The following is an 11,957-nucleotide window of genomic DNA, read 5'->3' as shown; positions in this document are numbered from 1 at the left end:
GCTGGGTGGGAGGGTGAAGCCCGGAGCCCAGTTTCAAGCAAAGAAGTTTCTAGCCTGGCACACACCTGATTGGGGGGTTATTACAGAATTTTGTTGCCCTTTAAAATAGTTGGCTAGAGCTGGGAGCCAAACTATAAACTTAACTTATGCTTTCCTCCTGGTTGATGCTTGTTGCGGAGTAACCTGGAAGCTAGCACTAGGGGCAGGCTTGTTGGTTAACTGGAGTTCAACCTTAGGTCAGGTTCTCTAAGATGGAGTCTGAACCCAAGATGGAGTTGGTCTGGTCTCTCAGTGCGTATGTGTGTGTGTCTGTTTAAAGATAGTCTCAAGTCTCAATACACAGTACTAGAACTCAATGTGTATAACATCCTGTCTTCAAACACAAAGATCCACCTGTCTCTGCCTCTTCCAGGGTTGGAGCCAGTCCAGCCTTGATAGTCTTTGCTTGTTTCTTTGTTTTGTTTTGTTTTGTTTTGTTTTGAAGACAGGGTTTCTTTGTGTAGCCTTGACTGGCCTGGAACTTGCTATATAGACCAGGCTGGCCTTGAACTCACAGAGATCCATCTGCCTCTGCCTCTTGATGCCTGGCTGATATTCTTAAAGAGTAAACACCAGTTATTTGTGAATAGTATTCCTCAGTTTGGGCTTCTCTGGTGTGTTCTTGTGATTCAATTCAGGTTCTCCCGTTGGACAGCCACATCAGAGTACTGGAGTGTCAACTTGAGGGCAAGAAATGCTATCTACGTGAGAATTTGAACATGGGCCAGTCCCTTGGTTAAGATGGCGTCTGCCGGGTTTCTCTGCGGCAGCTGCTGTTTGTCCCTTTGTGGTTAGCGAGTATGTTGTGGGAAGATGCTGTGAGTCTATTTAAATATCCTGTTTCTCACCAGCCTCCGCCCACCAGTGTTAGTGCTCCTTATGATTCTTGCCCAAATTCTTGTTACTGTAACAGCTGCCAAATGGTGGATTTCTAATCCCATCCATCCCTATATGTTCCTTTGTCTAAATTCTACTTTATTTATATCAGGATGGACTGACAAGTTCTTTTTTAAATTTTGGTTTATTTTTAATTTATGTCTATGGTTGTTTGGGCTGTGTGTGTGCTTGCTTCGGGCCCCAGAGGCCGGAGGAGAGTGTCTGATCCTCTGGACCTGGAGTCATGGAAGGTTTTTAACTGTCATTGGGGTGCCACTGGGCATTCTATCTAAGTCCCCTGAAAATGCAGCAAGGGCTCTTAACCACTGAGCCATCTCTCCAGCCCAACTGGCAGATTCTTATTCTATGGTGTAAATTGTAATTCCTTGCTACTGTTAAACTAGTTGACACTTGAATCACCCCAAACTTGTCCAGCAGAAGCCCCTTTGAGTTGATTGCCTGTGTCCTTCTGACACATCTCCATCACCTTTTGTGTGCCTGTTTGCTTCCTGGCAAACCAGCTGTTCATCTGTGTCTATGTTTCCCTTACCCAAGTCTGTGCTCAGTTGCTATTCCAAAAAATTCTGGTTCCTCTCGTGCAGAATTTATATAATAAAGGGGGAAATGGGAAGGACAGAACAACTAGCAATGTGGCATGCATTCCTTGTAAATGCCCCTCCTGTCTTCTGTCCCCCCACTAGCTGTGCAAGCACACAGAGTGTCTCCTGCCCTCCCTCAGTGAAGACAACTGACGGCACTCGATGAAGATCATGAGCGATCCCTGTTCGATCCTGACCTGCAGGACATCAGAGAGCCACTCTTTGCCCTCTGCTATTTCCCTGTCCCTCAAGGAGCAACACAGATCAGGTGCTGAAGGAGCACAGGTACTGAATGGGAGAGGCAGAGGGAGCCAAGACGTGCCTGGCTCATTGCTGTTAAAATCAAAGTGAGGGTGCAGCAACACAAACACTGGTCATCTGCAAGAGGAGCGAGCACACGGGAGTGGCGGCTCACACCTTTAATCCAAGCACTCTGGAGGCAGAGGCAGGTGGATCTCTGAGTTCAAGGCCAGCCTGGTCTACAGAGTGAGTTCCAGGACAGCCAGGGCTACACAGAGAAACCCTGTCTTGATAAACAAACAAACAAACAAACAAACAAAAAGAGTAGCGAGCACTTTGAAGGGTTGTGCCAACTGGCTCTCTAGCTCTAGACTATAAATAAGTAGATGATAGATAGATAGATAGATAGATAGATAGATAGATAGAGCCAAACATGGTAGCTAGCACAGGCCAGCACTTGGAAGGCAGAAACAAGAGGGTCATTAGTTCAAGGTTAGCCTAGGTTACAGAGTACGACTGTGTTTCAGAGAACTAAGGTAGAAGTGAAACTCAGTGACAGAGAGCTTGGCTGGGGTGCACAATGCTCTAATCTGATGCCCAGAACAACAAAGATCAACAAAGCAGATAAATAGGTATGAAGTATAAAACCAGGGTTCCAGGCCCATTTGAAGACTGACCTGAGGCATTGCATACATGACCTGAGGCATTGCATACATGACCTGAGGCATTGCATACATGACCTGAGGCATTGCAAGCCTGAGGTTTGCAGGCATTGGATGCAGGGCCCATGGTGCAGTACTGCATCACCACTGGAAGACAGATAGATAGCAAGTGAGAACCCAATGTGGGCTACCAGTCCCCCACTCAGCTTCTGCCAGCCTGGCACTGGTGTGACCTTAGTTCCAGATGGCAAAGAAGGGGAAACTTGCTTGAGGTAATGGAGTCTAACTCTTTCTCAAGGTTGGCCTCACAGCTGTAAAAAAAAAAAAAAAAAAAAAAAAAAAGGCTAACTCCACTGGGCAAGGTGGTGCTTGCCTATAATCATAGCACTGAAGAAAGAGGCTGAGGCAGGAGGGTCTTGAGTTGGAAGGCAGCCTGGACTACATGGTGAAACTCTGTCTCAAATACAGATAAAGGGAGAGGAAAAGAGAAGAGAGGGAGAAGGACAAGGGATAGAGGGAGAAGGGAGAGGGGGAAAGAGAAAGAGAGAGTAGGCTGGGCTGGTAAGACCCTGGACTCAGCCACTGTCAGGTCCAAATGAAACTGGGGACAAGTGACTAACTGTAGTGCTTATTAGCATACCAAAGCACATGCTGGCACCTTGGCCTTCTTAACTCTTCTCACCCAACCCTACCCTAAACTTCTTCAGCTCACGGGCTTCTCTTCCCACATCTTCTCATTCCTATATAACCCGGCCATTTTGGCCATGTGCTTTCTTGGCTCTCTCTTGGTCCTTTTTCTCTCTTTTGCCCATCCTTACCCCCCATCTTTTGGATCTTTTGGTCTTCCCCACCTCCTAATGGCTTGGTCCATTCTGCTGACCATGTTTAATCTACTACTTTCTCTTCCTGCTCTGGACCCTTCCAGGTGCATCTAGCTGTACTCTCCTTTGTATCTACAATAAAAAAAAAAAAATCTCCTCAACCATACCTTGCAGGAGTCACATCACTTTATACATGTGGTGCTGAAACCCTCCACTTTATACAGCCATTAGCTTGTCTGTCAGATAAAATCAGGTGTGGTAGTTCATACTTGTAATCCCAACACTTTTGGGAGGTGCAGTATGATGGCCATAGACTTGAAATGGGTATGGACTATAGAGTGAGCTCCAAGCCATCTTGAGCTAGAGTATGACCCTATCTGAACACAAAAATAAATAATAAATAGTCTACAACTTTGAAGATATTTTTATGTACTTCTGTAAGCGTCCCAAGTGGTCCCTGAGGGTCACACAGATAATGCCTAGAGGCAGGAGCTCTTGGAACATGGAGGTAATCAAAGTAGCTTCACTGGTGATTAAAACCATGGGCTCCTCCAACTTCCACGCACACAGGCCTGGAGTCCATGATTCTTCTCCAGCTCCCCTCATATGAAGTAGATCAATGAACCTGGTTCTACTTGCTCTGGATGGCTCCAAGAAGCCCTCATGCATGCATGGCCTAAGTCAAAAGGGTCCTTTGTTTCCCTGGGTTTGGAAAAGATGCCTTCTTTAGGACCATAGAGATGGACTTCTGTGTATGCTCCAACTGCATAGTGGCTAAGCTGGAAGGGGAGGAGAGAGCTATCCCCACCCTCTCCAACAGTGAGTCACCCTGTCAACATGCCCTTTCCAGAATTCAACTGGCAGCTGGTTTTACCAGATCCCCCGGAGATGGGGCCTGCCCTTGCCCCTGCCAACCCAGAACTCTTGCCTTTGCCCTCCTCCCAAGTCAGAAGCAAGAAACATGCCAAGCCAGAACTGTCTGAACTCTCAGACCCCTTTCTGGTCAAAACTCTCCCTGAGGTCTCTGTAAAGAAAAACAGATTATTATGGGATGGCTAGAGTCAAAACAGAAACCTTTGCCTTTCTCTCTTCGCCAAGCCTACATTCAAAGGAAACTCTTATTAAGGGCATGGTGTGGAATCGTCTAGATTTTATCTATGCCTAGTCATTTTTCAATTAATTTTTAATTTTTCAAGACGTAGAAAGGAACTGGGAATGTATGCCAGTGGTGGAGCACTTTGCCTGCCATGCACAAGGCCCTGGGCTCGATTTACAGCACACACACACACACACACACACACACACACACACACACACACACGTCAGATCCCACAAGTCCAGGTCCCCATCTAAGGTACTGCATTCTCGTAGAGAAATATAACACAACCTATTTATCTTTTTCTTTTCTGTTTCCATTATTTTTTTCTTTTTTTTTACATTTTATTTCTTTTCTGTGTTGGAGTATTTTGTCTGCATGCATGTCTGTGTGCCACATGCATGTCAGGCGCTCAAGGAGGCCAGAAGAGAGCCTCAGTCCCCCTTGGACTGGAGTAACTGATGGTTGGGGGTGTTGAGAATCGAACCCAGGTCCTCTGCATAAGCATCCTAAGAGTTTAACTGCTGAGCAATCTCTTCAGCCTCCTAGCTGTCTCTTTTGTTCTTTATCAAGATCATTTTTTTTGGTCATATTCTTGCACACTTGTGGTACTAGCAAGTCAAATACTATTTCTAGACAAAATCAGTAATGTCCTCATCTCCTGCCTACGCACCCAGTCACCATCTGTGAGCTCTGATTCCCCAAGGAAAGGTCACTCTTGCATCTGTCTCTCTTGGCATCTGCCATCTTTATTTCTGAATAAGATACTTCCTTGAGATGCATTGATCCCTTGACCTAGGCTTAATTGACTGCCATGCAGGGCCTCACGTCTCCTCCCTCCATTCTCCCCATAGAGTTGTATGACAAATTCCTCGTCCATTTTTATTGTAATCAGTGAAGTACTTTTTCCTGCCTAGATACGGCTCTCAACTTTAACTGCACAGTGAATCACCCGGGGACCTCTAATTGCAAAGCCTAGACTGTGCTCAAATCTCTCACATCAGGCTGAGAGTGAGGAGCAGTCTTCGGGACTTTTTGGTGTTTTCCAAGTGCTTCTGATATTTAGCCAAGAGTAAGAACCGCTACTCCCGGGCCAACCACAGTGGATGCATTACTTTCCCTGTTCCGAGTTTCCCACTGGGAAATTTTTCACACTTCTTTTTTCTTTTCTCCTCCCTCCCTTCCTTCCTTCCTTTCTTCCTTCCTCTCCAACAGAACTGTAAAACCTCTCTGAAAGCGGTTGTCTACACTGCCAACCACATTCATCCAGAATTGCCTGGAGGTCTCACCACCCCGCCCCTCGCCCACACACACATACACACACACATACACACATACACACACACACACACACACATTGCTCAGTGTGTCCGTCCGCCCCACCACACTCTGCACGTCTCTGTCACATTCCCTGCACCCTGGCTCCTGAGTCATTCTTTTTTGAAGTGCTCGTCGCTTTCTTTTGGTGGATCAAAGCTGTAGTAGTTTCCAAGAAAAGGTGCACGGGAATGTAAGAATACTTTTATTTTCTCTTTCAATCTGATGGATTGAGATTTTGTTTGGTTTAGAATCCCTAATTTCAAAAAAAAATTTTTTTTAATTATTTCCAAGCCAGGCAGTGGTGGTGCATGCCTTTAATCTCAGCACTTGGGAGGCAGAGGCAGGTGGATCTCTGAGTTCGAGGCCAGCCTGATCTACAGAGTGAGTTCCAGGACAGCCAGGGCTATACAGAGAAACCCTGTCTCAAACAAACAAACAAACAAACAAAAACAATTTCCAAATTATTTTTGAAGTGTTTTACGTAGAAGAGCTCTTTGCTGTAAATGTCTATGGCTCCTCTCAAGAATAACCTTCTTCCAGGTCTCGCGCTCATTTTGAGTGCTGGAAAAGCTTCCAGAAGTGATGCCCCACTCACTTGGAAGCAGTCGATGACTCCTTGCCCCCTGGATGGAACACCTCTGAGGCATGTTCTTTCTGCACGCCGCCCTGCAGGCCCCCAGGATGATCAAGTTCCATTCGTTCTCACTGTGCACTGCCTTAATAACATGCCAGCCTATTGGCTTTCTTCCGTCCCAGTCTCACTGCCCAGCCAGTCCTCAGCCAGTGTTCTCTGGGGTTACCTGCCTTTATTTTTTGTGGTGCTGAGGATCAGGCCCAGGCCCAGCGTGGGCTACAAATGCTCTACCACTGAGTTACACCACAACCTTGGCCTTAACAAAAGTCACATTTTTTTCTTTTACATTTATTAAGTATTTGGAGGAGTGCTCATAGGTGGGCCAGACCTGTGAAGTGAGCGGATCCTTCCACCGTGTGGATCCTGGGAATTGAACTTGGGTCATCAGGATTCGCAGCAGGTGACTTTGCCAACTAAACCATCTTTCCAGCTCCGAACATTTTCCTGAAAGGCGCTCTCTTGCTGTTATGTGAAGGCTTAGCCTGGTTCATAGCATCTACACGTTAATTTCCTGAGTTTCTCCATCGGTGCCTGTCCAGTTTCCTGCTGTGGGAGACATGTGCCTGCATAGCAGAATCCCTGAAGTCAAGTGGCCAGAAAGGTGAGGCTCACGTGGACTTTTGCACATTACCTCCGGTTTTAGAATCACCCTTTTTTTTGGCCCCGGTCTGTGTCTTTAGGTTGCATGTTTCCCTGGTTTATAGAACAAACCTGCCAGGGTCCAAAGGAGTAGTTGTTGGCCATGCTACATTTGAAAGGGCTCCTGGGACGTTACTCCAAGGATAGCTGATGTGAGAAATACTAAAAAATGACAGCATTCATTTTACAATCTGTTTCTGTGGGTGGAGGACCTGGAAGAGGACTCTGCTAGGGGCTCTGGCTTGGGATCTCCTGTGCAGTTCCAGCCATCTAGATGACAGAGCTGGCCAGACCTCTCCCTCTGTGTGTGTGTGTATAGTCTTGGCTTCTCCCTGTGTTTTCCCACACAGGTTACTTTGAGGTTTGGTGGTCTCGGGAATGTTGACTGCTGACCTAGAAGCTTAAGCTTTCAGCGTTAAGAGTGCCAGCCTGGGAAGTAGGGTGCTAGCATTTCTACTGATTTCTGTTGTCATGAATCAAATGATACTCCATTGAAGGAACAGGAACTAGTAGACTCCATCTCTCAGCAGGAGGAAGGCCCCCGTAACATTGTACAGTAGCACATGAAATAGATACAGAGCAGATCCACTCCAACTCCGATGCATCATCTGACCCAGTTCCTAGCATTTGGGGTCTGCCGGTCATGGACCTTCCTGCTTTGGGGGAATATTAACCACGTCAGTGTATGAAAGCCAAGAGAACCCAGCAAATCCACATTTTAAGGGGCAAACTTTCCAGGTAAGATTTTGCCAACTTAGTCCATCGAGAATAATCATTTCTCGCAGGCATCAGCACAGTGAGAGGGAAGCCAAATAACGTTGATTTCCCACCCATGGAAGTTATGCCCCTGCAGGACCCTTAGCTACTTCCTGTTCACATGAGGACTATTATACACTGACATGTTTAAGCCTTGAAAAAGGCAATAGGGTATCCTCTATGAGGAATACATTTGGCTACATTTGTAGCTGACCTGGGAGCCATGTGGCCTGTTGAGTACTGGCACGGAGGAAGCACCTGGCAGAGGTCAGCACCTCTGAGACAATTCCAACTCAGTCGGTTCAGCTGCTCTCCACCTTCCAAAAACTCAGCTGCTGCAGCCCCTCTCTGCTGCTCCCTTTGCCGGCTTTTGATGGGTTTAACCTCTGAGGGTTGTTTACTGTGAGTTTTGATTAATCTTTAAGATGAGACAGAGGATTTTCTCAGCCTCTTACTCTAACTGAAAAGAAGTGCCTCGCTTTCCACTTCTCTCCAATATAATTGCTGTGGCCTTGCCTCATTATGCACATATGCAAGCGCTCATACCTCTTGGTGTAATTTTACATCTATAAACATGGATCATGCTGTGGACATGGCTTGGCAATTTGCTCTTCTCACTTAATATATATTCAAGACATCGGCAATGCCCGTATATAGAGAGCCTCCTCGTTCATTATTATGGCTGCGTAATGTTCCAAAGTTAGGGACAGGAATTATAGTCCCGAAGAAAGAAGAGAACGATAACAGCAACAAAAATCACCTTTGTCATTTCTTATGCCTCTTCCTAGTGGGGGTTGAGGGGGGATACTGGGCAGGTGGGGTGGGGTGGGGGTTGGAAGGGGTTCATTGGTTTTCCCATAATTCTAATCATGGTGTGGACACTCTGGGCTCTTCCTATTCCTTTGTAGCATCTTTTATTATAAAGCAGGTTTTTAAAAAAATATTTATTTATTATTATACATAAGTACACTATAGCTGTCTTCAGACACACCAGAAGAGGGCATTAGATCTCATTATAGGTAGTTGTGAGCCACCATGTGGTTTCTGGGATTTGAACTCAGGACCTCTGGAAGAGCAGTCAGTGCTCTTACCGCTGAGCCATCTCACCAGCCCCGCAGGTTTTCTTGGCTTTGGCATGGGTGACATTTGGAGGATTAAATTTTGATTTATTTAGTTATTTATTTATTGTAAGGACATTCAAACCACGGGATTTGGTTTCTGTTCCTGCTTGTAGCTTCTGAAGTCCTTGGAGTCTCTAGAGTCGTAAGAAGGAGAGACGAGAAGATGAACGCTAAGGTGAGACCCTCATTGATGGCCAGCGACTTGGTCATGTTTACCTTGGAAATTTCCATGAACACCCAAAGGACTGCATTCTGGTTGCTTTAGGACAAGTGAACTCCTAGGACCTGCAGTAGGGCAGCCAGTAGGGTACGAGGCTCACTCCTCTCTTCCTTTGGCTCTGTAAGCCACACTCCGTTATCTGTAATCTTTCTTATCTCTTTCCTAATAAACAGTCCCTGATTTCTAACCAAGTGATTGAGCCCCGGGGGTGTTGGAGGAACCTCAGTTAAGGTTCTCAGTTGGTGGGAAGCACAGATTACAGACCGTGCGTGAGACTGGTACCCAGAGTGGGGGCCGGACCCTCAACCTGTAGGATCTGACTCTACCTCCAGGTAGAGCTCTGTGTTAAAACTGAGCTAAATTGTAAGTTGCCCAGCTAGTGGCTTGCTAGCAAATCTTGGCGGGATACTTGGTGTGTGGGGAGGGAAGAGAAACACCACAAATCTAGTACTGGAAGTGTTAGATAGGCAAGAATAGAAAAAGATACTTTCTCTGTTATTCTTCTTTTTCCCAATGTATATGTCTATAAGAACTTAAACATAATCCCTTCCTTTGTGTCTGTTGTTGTCGTGTGTGAGAGAATATGTAGTGTGTGTGCCCATATGCATGCATGTGCAAACAAGAGCAAAACGTCTCTGTCTGCTGCTCTCCTCTAACCTTCCTTTTACATATGGTAATGTAATATTTCCCCCGGGCTTTAAGTAGTACCCAGAATCCTTTGCAATGTCTCTTTTATGCAAAGCAAAGGGAGACCCTTCTGGTACAAGTTCAGGCATCTTCTATTCTAGAGCATTGCTTTCAGTATCAAGTTTTTAATATAAATTTATTTTTTTTTATTTTATATGCATTACTGTTTTGCCTGCCTGTGTGTCTGTATGAGAGTGTCAGGTTTCCTAGAGCTGGAGCTACAGACAGCTGTGAGCTGCCGTGTGGTTCCTTGGAATTAAGCCTGGCTCCTCTGGAAAAGCAGCCAGTTCTCTTAACCACTAAGCCATATCTCCAGCCTCAGTATCAGTTTAAAAATTTTTTTTAAAGATTTATTTTCTTTCATGTGTATAGATGGCTTGCCTGCATGTGTGTCTGTGTACTATGTGCATGCCTGGTGCCTGTAAAAGTCAGAAGAAAGTGTTGGGTCTCCTGGAAATGGAATTCCAGATGTTTTGAGCCACCACGTGGGTGCTGGGAATGGAATCCAGGTCCTCTTCAAAAGCAGCAAAGCTAACCACTGAGCCACCTCTCCAGCCCCAATATCGTTTTTTGTCATACAGAAAACGACTCTTGTTCCTTGTCAAAATATTACCTGGAGAGTATTAAAAACCTTTAAATTCTTATTAAAATGAGTGTGCACCCAAGATATGTTTGTTAGCAGGCAGATGTTAGGTGGTACAAAGGACCATCTTTCCTCTTACAGGAAAGAGTTGTATGTCCCATATCAGAAAAGGCATGCTAAAAGCAGTCTGTCCTGTTCAGAACAAAATTGGTCAATGGTCACAGGACAATAAAAGCTTTGGTCCATCTTTTATATGTGTGTGTGACAAGGCCTCACAATGTAGCCGAGACTGGCCTCACACACTCAATCTTACTGACTCATTTTCCCCGTTATAGATGAACATGCCTAAACATGCCTGCTAGGATGTTAGCCTTTCTTAGCAGACAGAAATTATTTGTCTCACTGCTGAAATTCTGTCAGTTAACATATAACTTCATCGACTCTGGCCTCCAGGGAGGAGTCTGCTTCAAGTCCAATGAAGGTACATTTCTAAAAAACAAACAAACAAACAAAACAAAACAAAAACCGGAAACCACGCCATGCTCTCTGTTGCACAGTGCTACAGCACCCACTGAAAAGATGCATGCTGCTCTTTTGTTTCTTCCGTTTGGGGGATTTTCAAACGTTCTCCATTGTTTTTTTTTTTTTAAAGATTTATTTATTTTTATTTGTATGCATGTATGTGTGAGTGTATGTATGTCAAGTGAGTGCAGATGATCCTTGAGTCCAGAAGAGGGCGCCAGATTCCCTGGAGCTGGAGTCACAGGCCATTGTGAGTTGCCCAAGGGGAGGGCTGCTGGGATCCAAATCCTCACCGAAATCCTCTCAAAGAGCATCTGGTGATCTTAACACCTGAGCCCTCTCTCCAGTCTCTTCTTCCTCCTTACCTCCCTCTCTCTCTCCCTTCCCTCCTCCCCTCCCTCGCTCCGCCCCCCCCCTCTCTCTCTCAGAATCCACATCGTACCAGCGTAATTCCTCCCTAAGGGAAACCAGCGAAAGCTCCTGTGGTCCTTTCTCCTCTCCCTCCTCTTCCTTCTCTCCATCCACACTCCAGGAAGGTGAGGCTAGTCCCCTGAGACATTGAGTTTCCTTTAGTCACTGCTCGGACCAGGCTTCCTGCCTTCTCACCTTTCTCTCTCCTTTTCCTCTTTCTTTTCTTCCTCTCTCTCTTTCCCCCTCTCCTACTCCAATTCTTCCTCCTCTACCCGCTGCCTCCCTTCCTCCCAGGAGCCCCCTTCCTTCCTTGCATTAAGAAAATATATCCTATTTTATTGAGATATGATTCATATACCATATAGCCATTTAAAGTACATAACTCCGTGGCTTTTGACAGATTCACACAGTTGTGCATTCCTGTCACCCTAAAAAGAAGCCCTATCCTGATTAACAGTCACTGTCATCTCCTCCCACCCCTTAGCAACCAGGAATTCACATTCTGTCTCTACAGATTCGCCTATTCTAGAGATTTCTATAAATAAAGTCATACAATGTGTGGGGCTTTTCTGACTGGTTTCTTTCACTTGGCTTAATGTTTTCATGGCTCATTCATGCTGCAGCGTGTATCAGTAATTCACTATTTTATTACCAAGTAATATTGCATCAAACGGATATACAGAATTGTACTTAATCAGTCAGTAAGTACATGGGCTGCCTCCACCTAGGGG

The sequence above is a fragment of the Mus caroli genome, chromosome 8, assembly GCF_900094665.2.
Source record: "Mus caroli chromosome 8, CAROLI_EIJ_v1.1, whole genome shotgun sequence".
NCBI classification, from domain to species: domain Eukaryota; kingdom Metazoa; phylum Chordata; class Mammalia; order Rodentia; family Muridae; genus Mus; species Mus caroli.
Note: the sequence above shows the minus strand (reverse complement) of the source record.